Raw genomic sequence first — 23,511 nt, forward strand, 5'->3', positions numbered from 1 at the left:
ATTAGTGTTCAGTACAAAATTGGCTAACCCATCCGGGCCAGAGGTCCTAGATGGTTTTAATCTTGCCAAGATATTTAGGATATCACTGATTTAAAAATTCAATACTGGACCTCCCAAATAGATGAAAGAGGACTCGTGTTTCACGTTACATTGATCACAATAAAGCCCATGTACATGTGTCTTCTATTCTTCTTCTGCTATGGCACATATTTCCTTTGGTGCCGTTGAGGCCAGATAAGTCTGATAAAGGTACCAACATTTCTGTGAGTCATGTATGCGAATAGGTCCATACATCATTTTTCAGTTGGCTGATTCAAGGCTGGTTTTATGACTACATAGCAACTTCTTGTATTTGGAAACCGTTTTCCCAATCTTAATGTTTTGTTCTTGATAATTTAGGTTCTTATTTTTGTTAATGGCCATCACCTTCTTGCGTAGTTGGCATTTTTCAATGTGGATTTTATCATCAAAAATTGAAGGATTATCCTTGTCTTGTGCGGCCATCTTCCCAGCCATATTACTTCTGGCCTCAATTATTTTGCCCAAATCACCATTACAGTGATTTTGTAATTCTTCCGGAGATCAAGCTATCTGCACTATATACTCATTAGCCCTTTTTAAATTCGCCTCTGTCCACACAATTCTATTACTCTGGGTGGAAACTGCTGCTTTACCTAATTCTGTCTTCCTATTCAGACTTTCAACATTGCATGATCACTAAGTGGTGTGAATGTGATTTCATACTACAATTCTTTACAATGTATAATGTCAGTAACAAATATACAATCCAGAAATGAGACACTACACCCATTGGTCCACGTGATGACCTCCAACAATGTTTCATTCTTACTTGGCAACAGTGGTGCCAAGCTAAATTCTAATAATGCTTCCGACCACCTCCGACCCTTCTGAATTAGTACTCGAGAATGTTCAGGAAGCTGCATCCATTGATCTTCAGTAATGACTTCTCTTTCCAGTTTAATGCATTGGGTATTAAAATCGCCAGCTATCATTATGCATCCCTTTGGGTTCTCTAACTTCCATGTAAAAAATAACTCTATCACCCATTTCAACAATGACTCAGAATGCATTCCATCAGGTGGATCATATACATTCAGTAGCAAAGTGCTAACGTTCCGATCAAGAACGTTCTTAGTTCCACTGCTAAACCATTGTCACAGGCTACACCAATATTATAACCAACTGCCTCATAACCTTGTAGGAGGCCTAGACATGGGCCACCCATGGGCCTCCCAATCTCAGCCCTAGTAGCCGGCTGTACAAATATTTGGTAGCCATCCAATGAGACGGTCATGGTCCGCCAAGTCTCTTGGAGCCAAAAATGTCAATGGGTCAAAGCAGCATATCCTATTGTATGGAAGGTAAACAATCTAAATCCCCTCTCATTCCATGATAGGATGGGCCATGAAATATTATGGGCCAGGGGTCAGTACTTTGGCTCTCCTTAGGGAGATGCCCAAAACTCATTAGATTGAGTTTGCTGTGGCACTTTAAATTGTTGTCCTTGGTTACCCGTCCTCTTTTTGTCCACGCAGATTTAGTTATTACTTTGCCCTCCATGGTATACATTGGGGACTTAAATTGTTCCTCGTTAGAAAGGCCATAATAGAGTTGCATACACTAGCCCAAGGTGTAAAATTCATCGGCAAATGTCATAAGCCTTTCCACAACCATACAGCTGACAAACCTAACCACCACCACCCAATTAGATTGACAATGGAAGTTGGATAATTCTACCCTTTCAATGTCTTGTGGGGTCTGTGAGAAACCTGAAGGTGTCTCCCTGTCTAAACTTCAAGGACCCATTATCCAGGTGGCCAGGACATGGCCATCGGTATTGGATCCAGTTCCTGGGGGTAGACCAGTGAGGGAGTATCACCTGGAGGGGGGGTCCTTGAAGGGTGAGAGTGGGACACTGATGGGTGGGACGTGGATCCCCTTCCTTTGACACCTTTTCCCCATCCTCTCGCGTAGGGCATTCAAAGACACTGACTCCACCTTTTTGTGGCACTAATACCTTTGCACCACACAATAGACAATGGACTAATGTTAAACCTGTGTACCTGACATGTCCCAATTCGAGGGTCAGGCAAACTCAGGCAATTAACATAAATCACAAACACCTGATGGCCCTTCCTTTTCCCCACAGGGATAAAAGCTGGAGCAAGGGTAGTGCAGTACGAGCAAGGCGAGTACAGCAGATAGCATGATGAGACAGCTACCACACAGCAGTTCAAAAGAAGGAGAAAGGTAGCAGGAATCGAGAGGGTGGTGAGGAGAGCCCAGGCCTGCGGAACCTTCATGGAAGAGAGCCTAAGACTGCAAACAATATCACAAGTGTCCTGCAGCAGATGTAAACGGAACACAGGGCAAACCTACGTTCACCGCAAGATTAAAAGAGACGACAAAGGTGAACCCGAAGGAAGGATGAAAAAGATTAAGCTATCGCCCAAGTACTAGCAGTCAAGAGGGGTCTGAGCCCGGTGCAGGCAGATCCACAGGTGAAGCCAACACCCTAGTACAGACAGTCAAGAAAGGTCCGAGCCCGGCAGAGGGAGATCCAGGGCTAAAGCTATCATCCAAGCTTCAGGAAGAAAACTGACATATACATTTGTGAATTGCAATTGAAAAGGGTCAGCCCAGAAGAGGGGGACCCAGGGGTGAAAACATCACCCTCTCTTCTGAACTTTTCGGATTACAATTGAGAAGGGTCAGTGCCCAGGAGAGGGAGACCCAGGGGTGACGCTGTCACCCAGTGAACTTTGGAAACAAACTTTCATTTGGTTAAAGGAACTTTTGTTTTTGTTATTTGAACACATCAGGCCCCGAAGGCAAGAGACTTTCAAAGCAAACAAGACTTGGCCATCGACAGTCCTGAGAACTGCCATTGGAACTGTTGTCTTGTGCTGAAGAATCCAGAGATAGTACTGTGCTCCAAGCACCCACCTTACCCGTGCACAAAACGTGGGGAAGGAAGGCCTAGGCTTCTGCATCCTGACATATTATTTGAGAACACTTCTTTCTTTTCTTGAGAACTATCCCACACCCCATTTGTATTAGTTGTGAGGTTTGGCAATAGGTTTCTTAGTATAGGCCCTTTTACCGATACCCCGACCCTTGTTAATATTGCCTCGGCCAGGCTACTTTTTCTGGATTTATATGGAGTGAAGACGACCGCCTTTGTGGCCGTTAATCCTATTTCAGGTACGGATATCATCAATGTTGATGATACCCGTACTCTCCAAATGGGTGGTCAGGAAAGTCTTCCTTCTGCTGCTCCTCTGAGTATTCTCCATCCAGTCTCGGGGGACCCTATCCCTCTATGTCCCCAAGATGCTCGATTCTACCCTACACAGACCTACTAATTTAGGTCCCTTTGGTAACCAGGATAGATTCGCAATGTGTCCCTATTCTACACAAAGGGGGACCATATTACGGAGAGCCAGGGGTCCGGAAACCCAAGATGATTCTTTAAATCATTTTGCCACAGACATTGCAGACTCCCTGCCCCAAACTCTGGGAAATAGTGCTCCACTGGAGACTTTACAATTAATTAGTCTCTGGGGGGACAATATGCCCATTTGCCTTAATCGAGGGAATATTTTGAAAATTCTACATCAAATCCTGTCATTGTCTCTGGTTGCTAGTTATGAACTAGAAAGGATCTATTTTCCCCTCAAGGATCGAGCAGATTGTAGTAATATTGTTCTGAAGTCCAGAGTGGTTCTGGACTTGATAATGGGAGAAATGGGGGGTCTCTGGGAATTAGGTTTTGGAATTAAATTGGTGAAACCTAATCAAATTCTTGTTATTTCTGGGCTGAGGACTGCAGGGCTAATCTGACAATGGTATATCATCCAGAAAGGTTTTCCAATTCTCAGCTGAGGCATTTTCCAGCAAGGACCCATGGAGTTCCTCGAGATTGGACCCAGGTTATCTCTGCTCTGTGGAACTGACTAATCTAATATAGGTCCGGTATGTGTAATGAAGAATGGAGACTCTAGTAAACTGGCTTTCTTGTCTTGGAATACAAGCGAAAATCTACATATCCTTACTAATATGGATATAGTCGCTATGTTAAAACTCTTGGATTGCTTTTACATGCAGGAAACTTGGCTGCTCTCTTCCCCCTATATTGATGGTTATGAAATCTTTTCCCAGAATGCCAAGCCTAGTCTGGGGGGAAGAGCATCAGGGGGCCTTCTTATTGGGCTAAGGTCTACTCTTGGCCTTCGGAGTACGGTAATCCCTGATATGCCTATCAGTATATTGGCAGTTGAGACCACCGATAGAGGGGGCTTGGTTGCCATTCTTCTGATTGATATCTATTGGAACCAAGGTTTAGCCCCCTTAGAGCCTTTTTTGGAAAGACTAACGGATATGATTCTAACTTGGAGAACTATTAACAGTAAGTGAAAAGTGATCCTTGTTGGGGATCTGAACTCTGATTCCTCTATCTCCTCTTATGATGATTATGGGGATTTGGGACAGGATATGGAGGACTTCCCTCGTAGGGGGCAGAAATACGTGTAGGGTAGACTATGGAACCTTTTCCTGGAATATGTCGGCTTGACATGTCTGAATGGTTTCTTCGACATTACCCGCCCACTTTTACCAACTTGGAGGAGAGGTTTTTCAACTTCCACTATAGACTACTTTTTTGTAGATCATTCTCTGCTCCGGCTGTCCTCTGAAGCTCAGGTAATCTTCAACTCTTGGAGTGATCAGGGGATTCTGTCTGTCTCTTTTTCTCTTCCAACTAAGACTGCCTGGAGGGGGCCCCCGTAACTTGAGAACTGTGGGACAGGGTACGGGGGTACGTTGGTCGCCTGTAAATATAAATCTCTTTAATGGACAACTTATGTCTACCCTGAACCACACCTTTCTCTTATGGAAACAACTGGTTTTCAACACACCATACTATGACGAGTTTCTGAAAGCTCTCCACAGTAATATTAATTATATTTTAAGAATGGGACATCCTAAAAGAGAACATGCTCACAGCTTTGATGAGGAGCTGGGAAAAGAAAAGTCACATGTACGGAAGCTCATTAGAGAAAACAGAAATCTCGCTATTGACCAGTCTGATAAAAATGCCAAGATTAGATCTATATGGCAAAGATACAAAAACTTCTGTATAGCAAAAAAATGCAGACTGCTTCAAAATGATGCCGAGCTGATGCTCCGTGCTCTGGTCAAAAGAGATGGTAGGGCTTTCTTGGTTCTCTTCTACTCTCATTAGAGGGCTTCAGCTACTGATCAATTAAATACCATTTCTGAGGCTCAATGGGTGGATTTCTACTCTGAGCTTTTTGGACAAGGGGAAGAGGGTCTCCAAGAACATGTAATTGGGGAGGACGTACATAACTCCCTATGGGTCCTGAAAGCAAGCGTCCCCAAAAGGCATTACCCTCCCCATAATGAGAGGCAGTAAAGGACACACCCCAGGAGGTAATGAGACCAAGATCAAGTGCGGGTGATTGTAAAAGGTTTTTTATCTAGTCCAATAGGGCATGCAAAGGGCTCTGCAAGCTCAGAGAGTGCTCTGTCTGACAATAGCAAAGACAGTCTTATTTATTACAAAACCATGTCACGAGTCCCACACACTATAGGGGGCACATAGTCTTGGGGATTGGGTGGCATCGACTAACTATAGGCGTAGCAGTGATGAGCAGCTCCAGGATTGGTGGACATCAGCGTGGTGCCAACGTGGGGCGGATGGGTCAGCTGGGCTCGTTGGGGTGGGGCTGCCAGGCCAGGTGCAGTCAGTGTCGTTGATAGATGGTTGCCCTAACATTCTGCACTTGTGGCCACACACACAAACACTCATCCGTTTAGACGATTCCAGTTGTCCTGTAAATCCTGAAATATGTTACTCTAAGGAATAATAGGATACTGAAGAAACACATGCAATGTGAAGCTTTACCAATATATCAGGGCACTGTTACTTCTGACCTGTTGACCGGGTGTCATAAACTTGGGTGTCTGGTCTAAGGGCATGAGGTGAGCTGCCCTGTCATTCTGGTCTTGTTAGATATAGTGAAGAATTACCTTATGATATGTTAGTACAGGGTTGAATATCTATTCTCCAAGGCCCATTAACTTGGGGTGAGCTGGAGTACTACTGGATCAGTGAAGGTGCACCTTTGGCCCCTTGAGGCGGTGGGGTTTAGGACCAGGTTGTAAATACTTCATTTGGCCGACCATGGCGGCCTCGGATATGGGGGAGGTGAATACTTGAAGCAGGTCCAATGGAATGAGGGGAGGTGAGGCTGTGCTACCCGCACACCAGCTAGTCCTGGCGGACCTTGGCGGGAGGAGGGGGAGATGGCCTTGTGTGTGTGAGCAATTCTCTGTGCCTGGGCTGCACCCTATACAGAACGAGGAGACAGTTAATGAAGTTAGTAATATTAGAGTGATTACACATTTCTAATGTCTATACATTCATGTACTATTTCATACATGACTATAAAAGTTTGGCAGTGTTTCATACATCACTGAACATCGGATGACTACATTTTAGCAATCACACACGGTAGCAGTTGGATAACACATGAGGTAGCATTAGGTTTGGTGATGTACTCAGGAGCATAGAAGCAATACGTTCAGAGGTGATAGTACATTTACATTCTTGTTCATGCATTTAAACGTGTCCCACTGTATGACACACACATATTCTCGGTAATGCTTTTTCCTCCTTCCTTTGTACTTAGCAGCATTCGTTAGTTAGCTCCAGGAGGGCTGTATCAAGCCCTTTCATTGAGTCTTCTAAGCACATGGTATCTTACACAGGCTGAGGTCATTCTTACTTTACCAATACTTATGAACTTTTATCCTTGCCCCAACACGGGTGTTTATAATTAACTTAGCAACCCTATGAATCGTTAGGCTTTGGTGTGTGGTTGACACTTCATTTGGGGAACATCGACAGGGGTTCATACAAGGAGGGTATTGACACCATATATTTTACATGTTAGGGGTTAGATGCGGGGTCAAGGCCTGTTCTATTAGGATGTTTTTTGTTATTTTCCAGACTTGAACCGCAAGTCAGGTCACTTTGGGGACAGTGATGTACTGCGGAAGATGAATGATACAGTGTTTGTTCTGATACTTGTTCGTGTCTGGTTGCTCGTGAGAACGGGCCTTCAGCAGATCTGCCATGGGATGGAGGCACCGGGGGAGGGCATGGCTCCCTGTACGCAGTGAGCGGGGGCCAAGCTGCAGCATTCGTAGGTAGGCTGTCTCATTTGGGTTTAGGTCACTACTATCTAAAATGGAGTCTTGACGCTCCCAAAATGGAGTCCATGGTCTGTTACAGTGCAACTCGATTGGCCCTGTGTGTCAATCAGCAGCCACCCCATCACCTGAGCACTGGTAATAGGGGGGCCCCTGACAAGCCACGGACCTCACGTAGGTGGGGCATGTCGGGGAGGGGGTCTCATGGACGTATCCTCCCATACAGTCCCTACTACTGACTATGAGACAGTATTTAGGCTAATTGCTAAAGCTTAGAACTCAAGGGCACCGGTACCAAATGGTCTGACGAATAATACACTAAAAGCCCTTCCGGTAATATGGGCTATGCTTCTGTCTATGCTCTTTGAAAATATAGTGAGGACTGGTATATTACCTACCAGTTGCCTAACTTCCCACATAATTCCCATTTTTAAGAGAGGTCAGCGTAATCTTGTAAAGAACCATAGACCAATCTCGCTGACCAATGCGGACTGTAAGCTTTTTGCCTCCCTGTTGCTCTTGCATGTTAATGAGTGATTAAATGGAACCATATCCTAGATAAATATCAAACATGATTTAGGCTGGCCACTCAACCAATTTAAATGGTTTAATTCTAACCGCTCTGCAAGATTCAGCATAGAGTACATTTGGGGGCACATTATACGTTGCATCAATTGAACTGTCAAATGCTTTTGACCTGGTTATTAGATCCCGTCTCTGGGCTAAATTGTCTAGGTGGGGTTTCCCAGTAGGTCTACTTAAACTTATCATGGCCCTGTATGAGAACTCAGGGATACATGTAAGGCTGAACTTGGAGGGGTCTCTCTCTAGAAGAATAAGAACTCGGATAGGTGTGAGACAGGGTTGCTCTCTGGCTCCATGCCTCTTCATTCTATATCTGGTCGATGCCGGCAAGTTTCTTAGGGATGCAGGACTGGTGACTGCTAAATTGGGGTATCTCAGGTTCTCGTGGTTGGTGTATGATGATGATTTCCTCCTCTTTGATCATACCAAAGTCGGTCTTCAAAGACTAATATGTAAGTTTGAAGAATATGCTTCAATTAATGGGCTAAAAATCAAACCCAGCAAAACCATTTTCTGGTGTTTTCTAGGGGGAAAAAAGGGAACAAACAGGTCTGGAAAATTGGGGTGGAATCGATTGTTAGAGCACAAAATAATGTTTATCTTGGTTTCCCGATTCTAGCCCAACACTCGGTCTGTGAATTGAGACAATCTATCAGACATAAGGCCTTACCTCTCATTTCCTAGACCATTAAGATGGACAAAAAATATTGCAGGTACTCCTTCAAACCAGTGGTAGATTTTTTTTGAAGGAAAGGTGGTCCCAAAGCTAATATACAGCATGGAAGTCCAATATTTGGATATCTATCCTTTCTGGGACTCCATTGAGGGCATTTTTTGGAGAAAGATAATGAAATTGCCTAACATTATCCCTAATCTGGCTATACGGTTTGAATTGGGTCTGTGTCATTGAGAGTCAAATCCCTTTGGCGGGTCTTAGCTCTCTTCCGTTCTCTGCTTTGCCCAAAAGAGGATTCCCTCAATGTGGATTTGGGTAAAATTATTTTTACACAGGGATGTTTGGTTCATAATTTATATCTCTCTAAGTTCAGAGTGGTAGGACCATGTTGTAACACTTTGGGACTTTTGGGGGCAGATGCTCTTATCTGGTCAAGATGCCTTTCTATTTCTAATGTAGTGGATGGCCTTGCAGTGGCTGGTTTTATCAAATCTTTAGACCTCTATGCTTCTGTGATCTAACTGTACCCAAGTTCCTATATTGGATCTTCTAAGGACCTAGAATAATGCTTTTTTACCTACTGTGCCCCCTATCGAGATAACTGTCTATAAAATTTAAGCCTCTGTAAAATATGGTTGTCTGCAATGTCCAGTTCTGTATGTATTTGGAGTCTATGCTGATTTTATTAATTAAAGAAGAAGATAGAAGGGTAAAAAACAGGAAGAGAAGAAGAGGAAAGGTAAAAGAAAAAAAAGGAGAGAGAGGAGGAAGAGAGAGGAAGAGGAGGGAAAAGAGAGAAGGAGAGTAAAGAAGGGAAAGGGGAAGAAGCAAAAGGAGGGAAAGGAAGAAAAGGAGAAATAGAAAGAAAGAGCAAAGAAGAAAAAGGAAAGAACGGAGAAAGTAAGAAGGAGAGGGGGAAAAGGAAAGAAAGGAGAAAGTAAGGAGAGAAAGAAAGAAAAAGAAAAGAGAAAAGTGATGAACTGTTTTTGTTCCATTTTCCCTCTGCCTTAACATGCACAGCCCTAACGTCTTTTCACATACATCACTACTGGAGCAATTGTGTAGTCCGATGGTGGGTTTTAAACAGACGAGGGGAAGTTATAAAGGAAAAGGAAGAAGAGAAAAGAAAGATAATAAGGAAAAGGAAATCATATAGCAAAGAGGAAAGAAGAAGGAGAAGAATAGGAGAGTGCCGGAATCAAGGAGGAAGGGAAAGAAAGCGAAACCAGAAGGAGGAGGTGGAAGGTTGTGAAAACTATAAAAAGATACGAAGATAAGGGAGGAAGTGAAGAGAGAAGAGAGAACGAACACTTTCATATAATACACAATGGCAACAAAGAAAGTGCAATCCAAAGACGGGCCACCCTCATTATCTGCGGTGCTTAAAAGGCAAAAAAGCAAATCTCCTCCACCCATAGAGAATTCAACTGACCCAGTTATGCAAACTATAATATTAGAAATTAGAGTGCTTAAACCTTTCATGGAAGACACTAATGCTAAGTTACAGCAACTAGACAGCAAGTGGTCTATTTTTGAAGCCAGGATGAATGAAGTTGAGAGGCGGGTTTGGAACGCAGAGGATATTTCCAATAAAGTCACCTCACTGGAAGCCACAGTATTAACTCTACAACAACAAACTGAAAATCTTGAAAATTGGAATAGAAGAAAAAACCTTGGTGTGATCGGTCTTCCAGAAGGGATTGAAAATGACAATACTAATGTCTTCCTATATATGTTCTTGCCTCGAGTTCTTAACCTCTCAGCCTCAGTACAACTCAATATCCAAAGAGCACACCGAATTGGCCCTCTCAGACACTCACAAAGTTCCAACAACCCACCTAGGACCATTATTCTAGCTCTCCTTGACTTTTAGCATGTCACTCTTATTATGGAAAAAGTCAGGCTAACCAAAAATCTAACATTGGAAGGAACCATTTTTTTATAACACAAGATGTAGCCAAAGAAACGGCAGCAAGAAGAAAGGAGTTCTTTGCCTGTCGACCAGTTCTTGGGCAACTAAATGCTAGATATAGCATTGTGCATCCTGCCACTCTCAAGGTTACTCTAAATGGACAGACCTCAACATTTCAGAATTCAGTGGATCTACATAGATATATCCAATCTCAGAAAAGGAACGATGTTGATACATCGCCTTCTGTCACTTGAAGATTGTGTTATCCAATTTTCTGTTTTCTCCATCAGGGTGGGGTTTCGGGGGGCCTAGCTCTTTTTACGGCTCCTCCCAACCCCCATTGCATTTTTCTTTTATCCTAACATGGACTGGTGTGGCTGTTTTTTTTAGCCACTTTTTCATTCATAATCATGAATAATTATTCACTATTACCTAAGTCCGCGGTATACCCTTTTGTTGTATCCCCTTCCTTATGTCTCTCTCCCTTTATGTTCTCATCTTTTTTGATGGATACATTACTATACCTTATGCCAACCTGTTGTATCATTTCACTCAATTGGTACCGGAATTTTTGCTATTTTTTAGTACCTTCGTCCATTTATGTCATATGATTTATAAAATGATTCCCCATATTCATGCACCTTAACATAGTCTCTTGGAACATTGAAGGATTACATAATCTAATCAAAAGACAAAAAGTATTATCTCATTTGAACAGATTGAAACCTTCAATTGCCTGCATTCAAGAATCACATCTTTCTAATGAAGAAGCTGCCAAACTGAATTGGTCAGGTATTCTCTAGTGCTGAAGATGGAAAAGGAAATGGGGTTATTACTTCAGTTAATAAATCTCTCAAATGTAATATACTCTCAAATGAGACTGATGACATGGGAAGAAGGGTTTTGCTCAAATTATCAACTAATTCTAAAGAATATTCCATATTTAACGCTTATGGCCCAACTTCCCCTGACTGTAATTTTTGGAAGCTACTAAGAAACCACATGCTTCAGGCAAATCCCCACAATGTGCTTGTATGTGGTGATTGTAATCAAATTATAGATGCTTTTTACATAGGAAATCTAGCGTCCATTTTAGCAATACTACATCCCATAAACAATTCACTGATTTTGTATCGGAAGTGGGCCTTAGTGATGCATGGCGCCTACTTCCCGCCACTGTTTCGGATTTTACCTTTTATTCCACACCCCATAAATCTTTTTCAAGACTGGATTACTTTTTCATACCCAACTCCATGGCAAATCTTCTCCTAAAAGCCCAAATAGAATCCATCACAATCTCTGATCATGCTCCTGTTTATATCCAAATACAATCTCCCAGTAACTCTAAACCCTGAAATAGATGGCGGTTTAATACTAGTTTACTTAATGGTGTCCTATTCACACCCTTTATTACCCTGGAACACGATAATTACTTTGCCGTAAACAAAAATCAAGATACATCTACTATAAACAACTGGGATTGCTATAAGGCTTTTCTAAGAGGCAATATTATCTCATTTGTTGCCAACACAAAACTTAAGCAAGAGTCTGAGTCTATTCTCAGACAACTGAAACCTCTAGAAATTCAATTTGCTTGCACTGGCTCATCCACAGTTCTGAAAGAAGTCTTGAAGTTAAGACTTCAGTATAATAAAATTGTAACCCATTATTCCTGTGCAAATATTCTCAAATACAAGTTAAAAATCTACCAACTATCTAATAAAGTGGTCAAATCATTAGCATCCTACCTCAAATTCAGAAAAGAAAAGTCTAGAATTGTTTCCCTGCAAGATCACCTAGGAAACCGAAAATGCTCTGAAACAGATATTCTTCAAGTTTTTTCAAACTTCTACTCTAAGTTGTACTCCTCTGAAGCTCCTCCTAATAATACCTCTATTGATGATTTCTTACACAACATACCCAGGAACTCATACCCCCAGATAAATCTTGACTCTCTTAATGCTCCCATTAGCCCGGCTGAAATTCTTCAAGCCATTAAACATCTCAAAAAAGGCAAAGCTCCCAGCCCTGATGGCTTTCCTACAGACTTCTACTCTCATTTTTCCAATCTATTAGTCCCTAAACTTAATGATCTTTACTCCCATTTTATATCAGAAGGGAAGGCACAAAGGTCTTTTCTCAAAGCCATGATTATTGTTTTTCCCAAACCCAATAAAAACCCTGAACTTCCTCAAAGTTATCGCCCAATTTCTCTCATTAATACTGATTGTAAGATTTATGCAAACATTTTAGCAAACAGACTCCTCTCCTTCCTTCCCAATCTCCTTAAACAAGATCAAACTGGATATGTCAAAGGTAGAGTGTCCTCTTCTAACATTAGACTTTTCTTAAACATAATTGATTTAATGCACCACACCAAAGATCCCCATGCTGCAGTAACCTTAGATGCCGAAAAGGCTTTTGATAGAGTTGAGTGAGACTTTTTATTTAAAACCCTAAAATGGCATGGTTTTGGCCCCCCTTTTTATCCCTTATCTGTGTACTTTACTCAATGCCTAAATCTGCAATCTTTATGAATGGTCAACTATCTGCCTTTTTCCCTCTGTCCAGAGGAATACGTCAAGGCTGCCCTCTTTATCCAATTGTCTTTATTTTAGCTCTTGCACCCTTCTTAGAGACTATTAGACTAAATGACAATATATTAGGAATCCAATATCAGAATCTTCATATTTAAACAGCTTCCTATGCGGATGAAGTTCTTATATTCCTGAGAAATCCAGAACAGAGTGGTCCGCACCTCTTAAAAACTATCTCTAACTTCTCTAAAGTATCTGGTTATAAGCTTAATATTGATAAATCAGAAATCCTTCCCCTTAATAGATATTGCTTGCAACATCATACGCTATCCCTAGGAATGAAATGGTGTCCCCAAGGCCTCAGGCAAACCCACCTGACATCGAAGGACCAGTTACACCACTCATATAGGGGATACCGATGGGTAATAGTACCCAAACTACCCAATGGAATGGGCTCTCAGATTTATGGGGAAGGGTTATGATTTGTGATGTCATAATACAATAAAAGCTTGTGACACTGGCTCAAGAGTTGTGTTTGCTGGAGATTATGTCCATTTCCTGTATGATCCCTGTCTGGTTGGAAAATAAAAGATAGTTCTGCCTTGCCCCATGGCTGAGTCCAGTGTCACTTCCAGGGGAGGATTCGATGGGCATTGGATGCTCTGCTAAACTGTGATTTGTGGTGCGAACCCTTGATCCTCTGGACTACTTTACAAATTGGTATCAGAGGAGGGTTGCTACGTTTGATCAGCACAAAGCTGCCTCTTCTGTTACAACGCCTGGAGAACTATGAGGTGACCCACAGAAAAAAAGGATCACACATAGCGCCCCCCATGAAGAGACCATCAGGAGCTGCCTTGGAGAAAATACTGCCTGCGGTCTGTGGAATGCCCATCAGACCAGAAGGGCAGAGTGGCAAATTTGGGGACAGCCGGTGGCTGAGCAGCATCAGCGGATCCCATAGTGTAAGTATTAACTCAGCCATTCAGCAAATAAGGGAAGTGGGGAATAACTATTGTGTGCAGGGTAGTGTTGAGTATGGTTGAGAATTGTTGAAGTAATGTTGAAGTATTGGTGCAGAGGTGGATGTCAATTATCTGTGGTTAGGGAGCATTCGACCTTGAGGTGATTAGTTGGAGCAGTTCATCTAGATGATCGATTTCGGAGTACGAATAACAGAAGTTATGTATATATTGGATTGCCTGTGAGTTGGGCGTTGTAGCTCTGGTCATAGATGATGGTATTCCCATGTATAAGGCTCGGCAACTGAAGCTAGCATGATTTGCGGACAGTGTTCTTCTGGTTAAGTCTTGCAGAGGCATTCTAGCTGTAGGGCGACGCTGTAGGTACAGATTGAGCACGTGAAATATTGGTATCCCCTGTCAGGCAGGAAGGCGAACATAGATATATGTTTTTTTATATTTGTCGAGGTATCAGTGTCATTGGGAAATATTTTGGGAAGTGCTGTGAGTGGGCGGTTATTGGCGATTCTTTTTGTTCTTCACTCACACATTATAGAGGTAAAATGTAATGCAGGATACAATTTAGAGGTCAATGCATTTCTTTTACAACACCTGGCATTGCCTCTCTTATTAGTGGGTAAAGAGGCAGTGACTATATGAACCCTTGTCACTTAAGCATCTTCAACCTTGTTCAGATGTTGCGCTATGTTAATCTGCTTATATACTGCACTGAATCATGGCCACAGTATTTCCAGATCACATAGGCCTGCCCATAGAGTGGTATATTGCCCTCCGCCCTGGATATTCAGACCTTAGTTTGCTAGAGGACAACAATGAACAAGGGGAAGATGCTGCAAACACAGGAAGATAAGGAGGGAGGGAACGGCTCAGCAGGGGAAGAATGTTTTCTAATGGCATGGGTTTATATCAGTCCTGTTTGTTGGAATATAGTTCTGCAAAAGCGAGGATGGATATATCCTAAAGCGTTGTAATTGGGTTGCGTTTCTAAGGCACATGTGGAGGACTGTAAGTTAGTATGCAATGCAATTTTGAATGAACAGGGGTTTGAGAGTGTGTTCGGGCAATCGTGGAAGTTTAGTGACTCATATGCTCGGGCATCACTGTATGTTGTTCCCTATGTCAAATGTTAATTCTGTGACTAACAACCCAGAGCTAAGAGTGACCTAGTCAAGAATAGACTGTGGATAGATGTGAGTAGTTTCATTTAACACATTTTTCTCTGATGTGCAATGCAAACTAAGGCATATCTCTTGTGGTACAAACCACTGCTGAATAAAGTATTAGTGAAGTTTAATGTACAGACAAAATGATATCCAGTGCGTGCCAACAATCCATCATGTTTTTCTCAAAGAATTGCAAATTGTATGGCTGCATTTAGTTGCATATCATACATTCCAACATTTTGGATTTAAGCATGTAATAGTTTCAGATCATATTGTTATTTTGGCAAAATGACTACTGCTCTGCTGTGGTACAGGGATGGTGGTTAAAATGACCTGCTCAGCCCCACACTACTACTAAGCCAGCAGTGAAACCAGTCATAAAGGTGAAACAGACACAGTCCAACAAGTATACCTCTGAAATCAGGAATATTTCCTTAGGAGGGGTGTGAGCTGATAACAATATTAACACGAACAACCTAAGTACAAAGACTCCAAAATAAAAGTTTGTCCAACCAAGGTTTTTTAATTTTTTGGTTAAAAAATAAAATGCAAACAACTAATTGCAAGACTCCCACCCCTGTAAAGAAACAAATAAAATGCAGACAGATGCAGAAAAGCACTCTGGGTAGAGGAGCTTGGTGTTGGGCACGTAATAGGCACAATGCCAATGTTCATAAATGTGATTTTTAAGAAAAAGGCTGAGAAGGTGGGTTTTAAAATTCATTCACACCCGGGAAAGACAGATTGACCAATCACAATCTTTCCCTGGCACGAATGTGCCTTCACCGTCCGTGCAAAGAGGAAAAAATAACAGGAGAAAATGGTGCCGACATTGAAATCGAAAAGGGACTATGTCCCTTTTCGGATGACGGCGGCCATTTTGGAACATGTTTTCCATGGCCGCCGTCATCGGAAAAAGGACCTAGTCCCTTTTCCCTATTAATGGCGGCAGACATTTTTTGAAACTTTTTTTTTCTCCGAAGGGAGATGGGCTCGCACAGAGCTGACCTCCCGCTGTACGAAAAACAAAAGAAAACTATCCACACCCCGGTAAATCCCAGTGTGCAAATAGCATTCACGCCCCAGTGGCTGGGCGGACTTGGGCTTTAAAGGGCCCACAGCACGAGCAAGCTAGCAGAACTTGGGCTGGCAGGCCATTATAGCCCATTTTCGGCCACCCCACTGGGGCGTGAAAGTTATATCATGGTCCCAAAATTGGACTAGGGGGGACAGTGCCTCTTAACAGTACCTTATTTTTATTGTTTTTGTTGGTCCGACAGCATTGTGCCAGTCTTTTCAGTGTCAGACCTGGAATCTGGGATCTTTTGGTATCAGGCCATTGACAAGTCGAGGAGTGATGAGCTGGGCATAACGATGCAATGCTGGTCATCCGTGGTGATGGCTAGCAGGTCGAAGATAATGGGGACAGCAGCCAATGTCAGTTCAGAGGCACTGAAAGACTTTGCGACTTTGGGTGCAGAGAAGCAGAGACTGGCAGTTGCTTCAACACTGCCTTGAGGTAATGCAGCAGCATCTGTGTGGAGTTAGAAGAAGCTGGAGACAAGGAGGCAGTGTTGAGTCTTAATACAGTGGCACCAGGACAAGGCAATTCCTTCTGCTGCACTTGCACTCCAGAGAGATTGTCTGGCCCCTTCAGGGATTCCTTCACACCTGGTGGCAGGGTCCTGGAACCAGTGCAGCAGCAGTGAGAGCTCGATCCAACAGGAGTCACCCCCACTGCTCCCTGTGGATGTGGACGGTTAGGGGCAAGCACTCTTCTCTGAATTGGATGCCTTCTGTTATCACCTCCATAGCAGAGGACCTTGGTATAGACTGCATGTCCAACAGGGCTTCAGTGAATTTCTCTTGTTCATCTTAAAAGCCCCAGATTAATCAAATGAGGGGGTGCCCCTGCCCCCTCCACAGGGGTTTAATGCTCAGCACGCTGGCTCTAGCGGGTCCAATACATGTTTTCTAGGAAGTACCCTTTGCGTTGTGAAATTGCGCCCAGAGTACCTTTCCCTGCAGGAAAATAACAGGGACAGGAAAAGGAAGAGAAACCTAACAGAAAGCAAGATGGTCGGACACATATTCTAGCCTACCTTCACACTCTGGGTACTCTAACTAATGCCCTTCCCATGCTTGCACATATGAAAGAACTCCAGCGATCAGCACCCTTGTGTTAGACTGGCTTTGTTAGGTCAGTGTTGACTTTGAAATACGGTCCCCAGGGGACTACATGTGGGAGACTGCTGTGGGCTAATTATGGCATGTTGCCTTTCCTGTTGGAGAATTAAAGGGGCAACCTCCTGGCTATTATTCAATTTGACTGTATTTGGGACAGTCAGCCTAAACAATCCACTTGCATCAATCCTGTCATAGGTAAGCCCTGCTCTCTTAGCTGACACTGGTGTGATATGTGGCTGATGTGGCTTTATAAATGTGTGATTCTAGCAGTCACTTTGTCAAATTCGGCCTGGCTTATGTTTACACATATATGTGCCACCAGACCTTCTGGATTTCACAATCATTTGAATTTAGATTAGGGGGGGCAGACAGTTAAAATGCCACCTCTGCCTTCAGAACTGTGTGTCCCATGAGCTATCAGGGATGCACAGGTGACATTTGAACCTGCTCTGTGCCATTGCATAGGGGTGCTGTAATTGTCTGTAGAAGGTTACAAGAAGGCACGTGTGTGCACTATAGTTTTGGCAGGGAGCATTTTGAGACAGAGGTCTGATTAGCAGACCTCCCTTTCAGAAACAAAATAACCCACATCATGGTATAAGAATAGAAATCACTGTTATATATCCCATATGTTTCCTTAAAAAGTAACAAAAGTAACGGGAGTAACGGGCGATTTTTTGTGTAAAGAGAAAGATAAAAGGCCCAAGAGTCCTAACCCAAGGGGTTTTAGTAGAGGTTTTCTCACACTACAATCAGAGTAAACTAGGCTGGGGGCCTCATTTCAAGTCTGGTGGCAAGCCTGCTGGTGATACCAGTGGCTTGCCGCTAGATTCGAAAAGCAATTACAAGCGCTTGACTTCCCGGTAACACCGGGGTTTTACAACCCCGGTGGCCGGTAAATCAGGCGTTGGTTATTTTGTAAGTCCCCATTCCCATGGAGTCCTAGATGACTCCATGGGTATGGGGACCATGGAAGCACCGGCACTGTGTACAACAGTACCAGTGCTTCCGTGAAAGTCTGCGGATGGTGGCCGTTCTGCACGCCAGGTCTGACCCTGGCGGGCGGGACAGCACCCGCCCGAAGACTCGTAGTGTGGCGGTCTGGTAACAATGGTGCCGGTAGGCTTAACAGCACCGTTGTTACCAGATTGGCAAACTTGTAATGAGGCCCTATGTGCAGGACAGGTCCGCATAAATTCACAATCTAAACTCTGTGATCAGAGTATTAATTAGAGGCGGAAAGTAAGGGTGATCACCAAGTTCTTTTTATGTAAAGAGCCAACTAGTCTGCTGTTTATGTATATTGTGTTGAATTAAGGTGTTCAGGGGCGACACAAAGAGTTGTGAAAAAATTGAGACAAAGTTAGGAAGTTATACTATCTATCTAGGGAAGTGGTTGGTACCAATCCAGAGGTAGTCAGAGAACACTGGAGAAATAGAGGTTTTGAGTGGCGATTGTTGGAGCACGCTCATATTTGTTGTTTTTATAAAGGTATTTTGTAAATGCTGGTAAGTGTTGACAGTCAATTGAGGCTTGTCACAGTGGGAGACATCATCCTCTGATGCATTTATGTAAGACATTGCCAAAGCACATGCCCAAGCTCAAACAGTATAGTGCAGAAAGGGTGAAAGGCATGGCAGATATGATGTTCATGCCATGGCCCTAAGGGGGATCACTGTCAAAAGCGGCATTGCAACACATGACCACATACTTGCACGCTGCGTACACGGGAACAAAATTGGAGAAAAGATTAGATATTTTAGAGCTTTGGAAGATGTACCAGGAAGAGAGGGAAGATCCACCACCTGAAGAGTGGATGCTTAATCAGTTTTAGAAGGAAGGTGTAGAGCCTTCAGCTCCTCTTACCTCACCAGAAGTAAAAGACTATAGTCCAGAGGAGAGAAAGAGAAAAGAAGAGATCTTTAAGATCTTACGGGACAAAGAGTTGAAAAGTGAGCGATCAAATGTATCGACAAAGATAGAACAAGAGATTAAGAGATGGATAGGAGATAAAGATAAAGCTAACGAGGTGGCATTCGTACAGAATGAATGGATGGGAGGGCAGCTATTTTTTTATTGTATTTGGTTAAAAGAACCTTTTACAAAACGATTCGCAACTGAATATTTCCTTTAAACAAACAAAAGAAGAAAAAAAAGGAAACTGAAAAAGTAACATATTACCATCAACCAACACATTCCAAAATACCACTAATTTTCACATATAAAACCATTCATTATGAAACTCTGACGCACACGCCAAGGGAAGAGGGCAGGAGCCCTCTCCCCCTCCCAGAAGCTGCATCCACGCTTCGGATCTGTGCCGCATCGCAGCCACATCTTACAAGGGCCTGCCTGACCCTGTCCTACTACCCTGCCTGACCTTGGTATGCCGGGCGCAACGCGGCATGAAAACGAGGCTGAGCCTCGATAACCCGCCTTTATTTGAAATCTGCATCCGCCGGCAGGCGGACGCCGGCGGCCACCTGAAGGCCATACAAAGGCCTGTTCCTGCGCCTGTGACCCCACTCCGACGCACACGCCAAGGGAAGAGGGCAGGAGCCCTCTCCCCCTCCCAGAAGCTGCATCCACGCCTCGGATCTGTGCAGCATCGCAGCTACAGCTTACAGGGGCCTGCCTGACCCTGTCCTACTACCCTACCTGACCTTGGTATGCCGGGCGCAACGCGCCATGAAAACGAGGCTGAGCCTCGATAACCCACCTTTATTTGAAATCTGCATCCGCCGGTGGCCACAGGAAGGCCATACAAAGGCCTGTTCCTGTACCTGTGACCCCACTCAGACGCACACGCCAAGGGAAGAGGGCAGGAGCCCTCTGCCCCTCCCAGAAGCTGCATCCATGCCTCGGATCCGTGCCGCATCGCAGCCACAGCTTACAGGGACCTGCCTGACCCTGTCCTACTACCCTGCCTGACCTTGGTATGCCGGGTGCAACGCGGCATGAAAACGAGGCTGAGCCTCGATAACCCGCCTTTATTTGAAATCTGCATCCGCCGGCAGGCGGACGCCGGCGGGCACACCAAGGCCATACAAAGGCCTGTTCCTGCGCCTGTTCTGAGCACTCTGAGCCTGGGCCACAGACGCTGCCCCTCTACAGTTCAGACACGAGAAGGCTCTTGACCAATCTTTACCCCGTCGGTATAACTGTTCTGGGCCTCCATTGTATCCTATATCCACTATCGAGGCGCATCTGTCGATCTAACGCAACCATGCACCTGCATTCCCATCTAGCCATGTGAATAAACCGTCACTCCACCATACCCAACATATTGCCTTATGTGTAATCTGCCAAATTGTATCTGCCTGAGCCATTTGACTGATGTGCACGCCCTCTATGGAACCCTATTAACACAGTTGCTCATGGTCCACTGTGCTACGTAGCGCCTTACTATCGTTTAGCGACCATTGTGCCATTGTATTGCACTGTATTGATGCACCCTCGTTCCTTAGCAGGCCATCAGTCTGCATATTACGTTTCTGGTACACACTGTGATTTCTGTTCTTATGTGCCCCTGCATACTATCGTGACATCGAATCTAGGCGCTCCAGTAACAGTTTGTAGGCCACCTGGCCTCTGCTTGCTAAGATGCACAATGTAACACCCTATCTGCTATGTCTCTCCCTTTTATGTTGCCTCGCTCCTCACCTGCCTGCTTACACCTGTGGCAAGTGCTTGTTTATCTATAGAGCCTAATATCTGTGTGGATCATGGATGCTAACTGACCTTATTTGATTTGTTGTGCCTTATGGTCACCAGTAGACCACATTTTGACTGTTTTGTGCCTTATGGTCACTAGTAGACCACATTTTGACCGTGCTGTGCCTTATGCTCACCAGTAGACCACTTATTGACTGTGTTGTGCCTTATGGTCACTAGTAGACTACATTTTGACTGTGCTGTGCCTTATGGTCACCAGTAGACCACTTCTTGACTGTGTTGTGCCTTATCGTCACTAGTAGACTACATTTTTGGCTGTGTTGTGCCTTGTGGTCACTAGTAGACCACATCTTGACTGTGCTGTATTGTATGATCACTAGTTAACATTAACGGGCCTCATGCTACGCCTTGCCTAATGCTGTTGACCACATCACGTTAGACACTCCCTAGCTCTACCCACTTATCTGCTCCATTTAGCAGCAAAGGAATCCCTTACCTTTGACACCATACCAATCTGACACTGGGATTAGAAGGATGCGAAACTTAGCAATACTGCTCTGTACCATGGCTACTGCCATACAGGTGGACCACAGCAGCCAAGAACACACTGGCCGGTCACCAGTACCTACCTTAGACTTTAGCCTACCAACCCTTACAAACATTGCGCAACCTAATCTCTCCATTTCAACAAGGCCCGAGAGACAATACCCTACGCCTCCTTACCATGTGCCACACCCAATAGAAATAACAGACTTCGCGCTAGACTAGCTAAACTATATGAACCACTGAGAAGAGCCCTTCCGGCCACCAACCTCAAAACTAATTACAAACTCAACTTACAACCACCTAGCCACACTAAGCTGCCTCTTCCAATGTCCATTTTGAACGCGAATACCCCTCATCTCAACAACCATAAGCCCAAAGTCTGCAATATCTCTGACAAACCTACCCGAGTCAACAATACACCCAAGGCCATCCCTCTCAAAGGAGCGCTTCTCAACGCAAGATCACTAGTCGCACACGCCACCGATATTGACGACTTAATCACTGAAGGGAACCTGGATTTCTTTGCAATTACGGAAACCTGGCTCCATAATGCAGCAGGGCCTGCTCTCATGCTAGCCATCCCTGATGGCTATACTATAGTCAGACAAGACTGTGATAATGCCCGAGGTGGCGGTATTGCTATAATCTCTAAAACTGCTCTTGGCCTCAGACTAGTCCCTACCCTTCTATCACAATCTTGTGAAACACTCACTGCCAATATTCAGATAAATAACTCGCAATCCCTTACTATAAACCTTATATATAGACCACCAGGCCCTCTTGGTACCTTTGAGGAAGACCTGCATAATATAATTATGAATAACCTTAAACCTACCACGCAACTACTCCTATTAGGTGACTTTAACCTAGGCTTCAATGAACAAATGGACAAAAACACAACTGAAATAGCCAATACGATCAAAGCATTAGGCCTTACCCAAAAAGTCAATAAACCTACCCACCTTAAAGGGAGAATCTTGGACTGGATAGTGGACCTTAACTGCTCAGCCACTATTTCATCTATCCTGCCATTAGCTTGGACAGACCACTTTCTGATCTCCTTTCACCTTTCCACTATAAGACCTATTCCACTGGCTCAACCACTAGCACCACCATGCTCAACCAGAAGTAAAAAAAATATCTTGGTTGAGAAAGTTATCCCTGCCATTCTGCCCACACTTAACGCATTACCTGATAATCTTGACCCTAGTAGCCTAGTTCAAGAATTTAACAATATTATGCTCACCACACTGGACAGAATTGCCCCTATCAAACTTAGACCTAGCAAACCAATAGCCCACTTAAACAAATGGTTCACTCCACAACTTAAAGACCTCTGCACATTAAAGAATAAAAGTGAAACTAATTGGAGACTTTGCCCCCCTAGCGAGAACAAAGCCAAATTAACCTCACTTTCCTCACACTACAAGAAGGAAATCTGCCAGGCAAAACGTAATTCATACGACGAGCGCATTGCTAACTCAAATTCAAGTATGAAAGAACTCTTTTGCATACTCAAAGAATTAGAGTCACCAATTATCATTCCTGCTGTCTGCACTAAGGACAAATCCTGGTATACAGACATCCAACATGCCTTAGCGAATAAAATGGACAAACTCCAGAATAAAATTCAACAAAAAAAAGAAGTTCTGAATTTACAGTATTCGCCTAACACTTTCCTGCCTAACGAGTCACCATCGGCTCATAACACTACCTTCCATTTTTCTAAACTGTCTACCCTAGAGGTAGAAAAAATCATCCTATCTTTGAAGCCTCCAAACTGTAAAGGTGATATCTGCCTAGCACAGCTAATAAAAGATGCTGCCAGAGAACTCTCCCCATTCATAAGTAAACTGATAAATGCCTCATTTGCTACAGGTACTATACCTGCTAACCTCAAACAATCCTGGGTGCTACCCCTCCTCAAGAAACAGACACTAGATCCTCTTATTCCCACAAACTACCGGCCCATTACCACGGTCCCATTTC

Source organism: Ambystoma mexicanum, chromosome 5q (genome assembly GCF_040938575.1).
Source record: "Ambystoma mexicanum isolate Mex_15411 chromosome 5q, UKY_AmexF1_1, whole genome shotgun sequence".
Classification (NCBI taxonomy): domain Eukaryota; kingdom Metazoa; phylum Chordata; class Amphibia; order Caudata; family Ambystomatidae; genus Ambystoma; species Ambystoma mexicanum.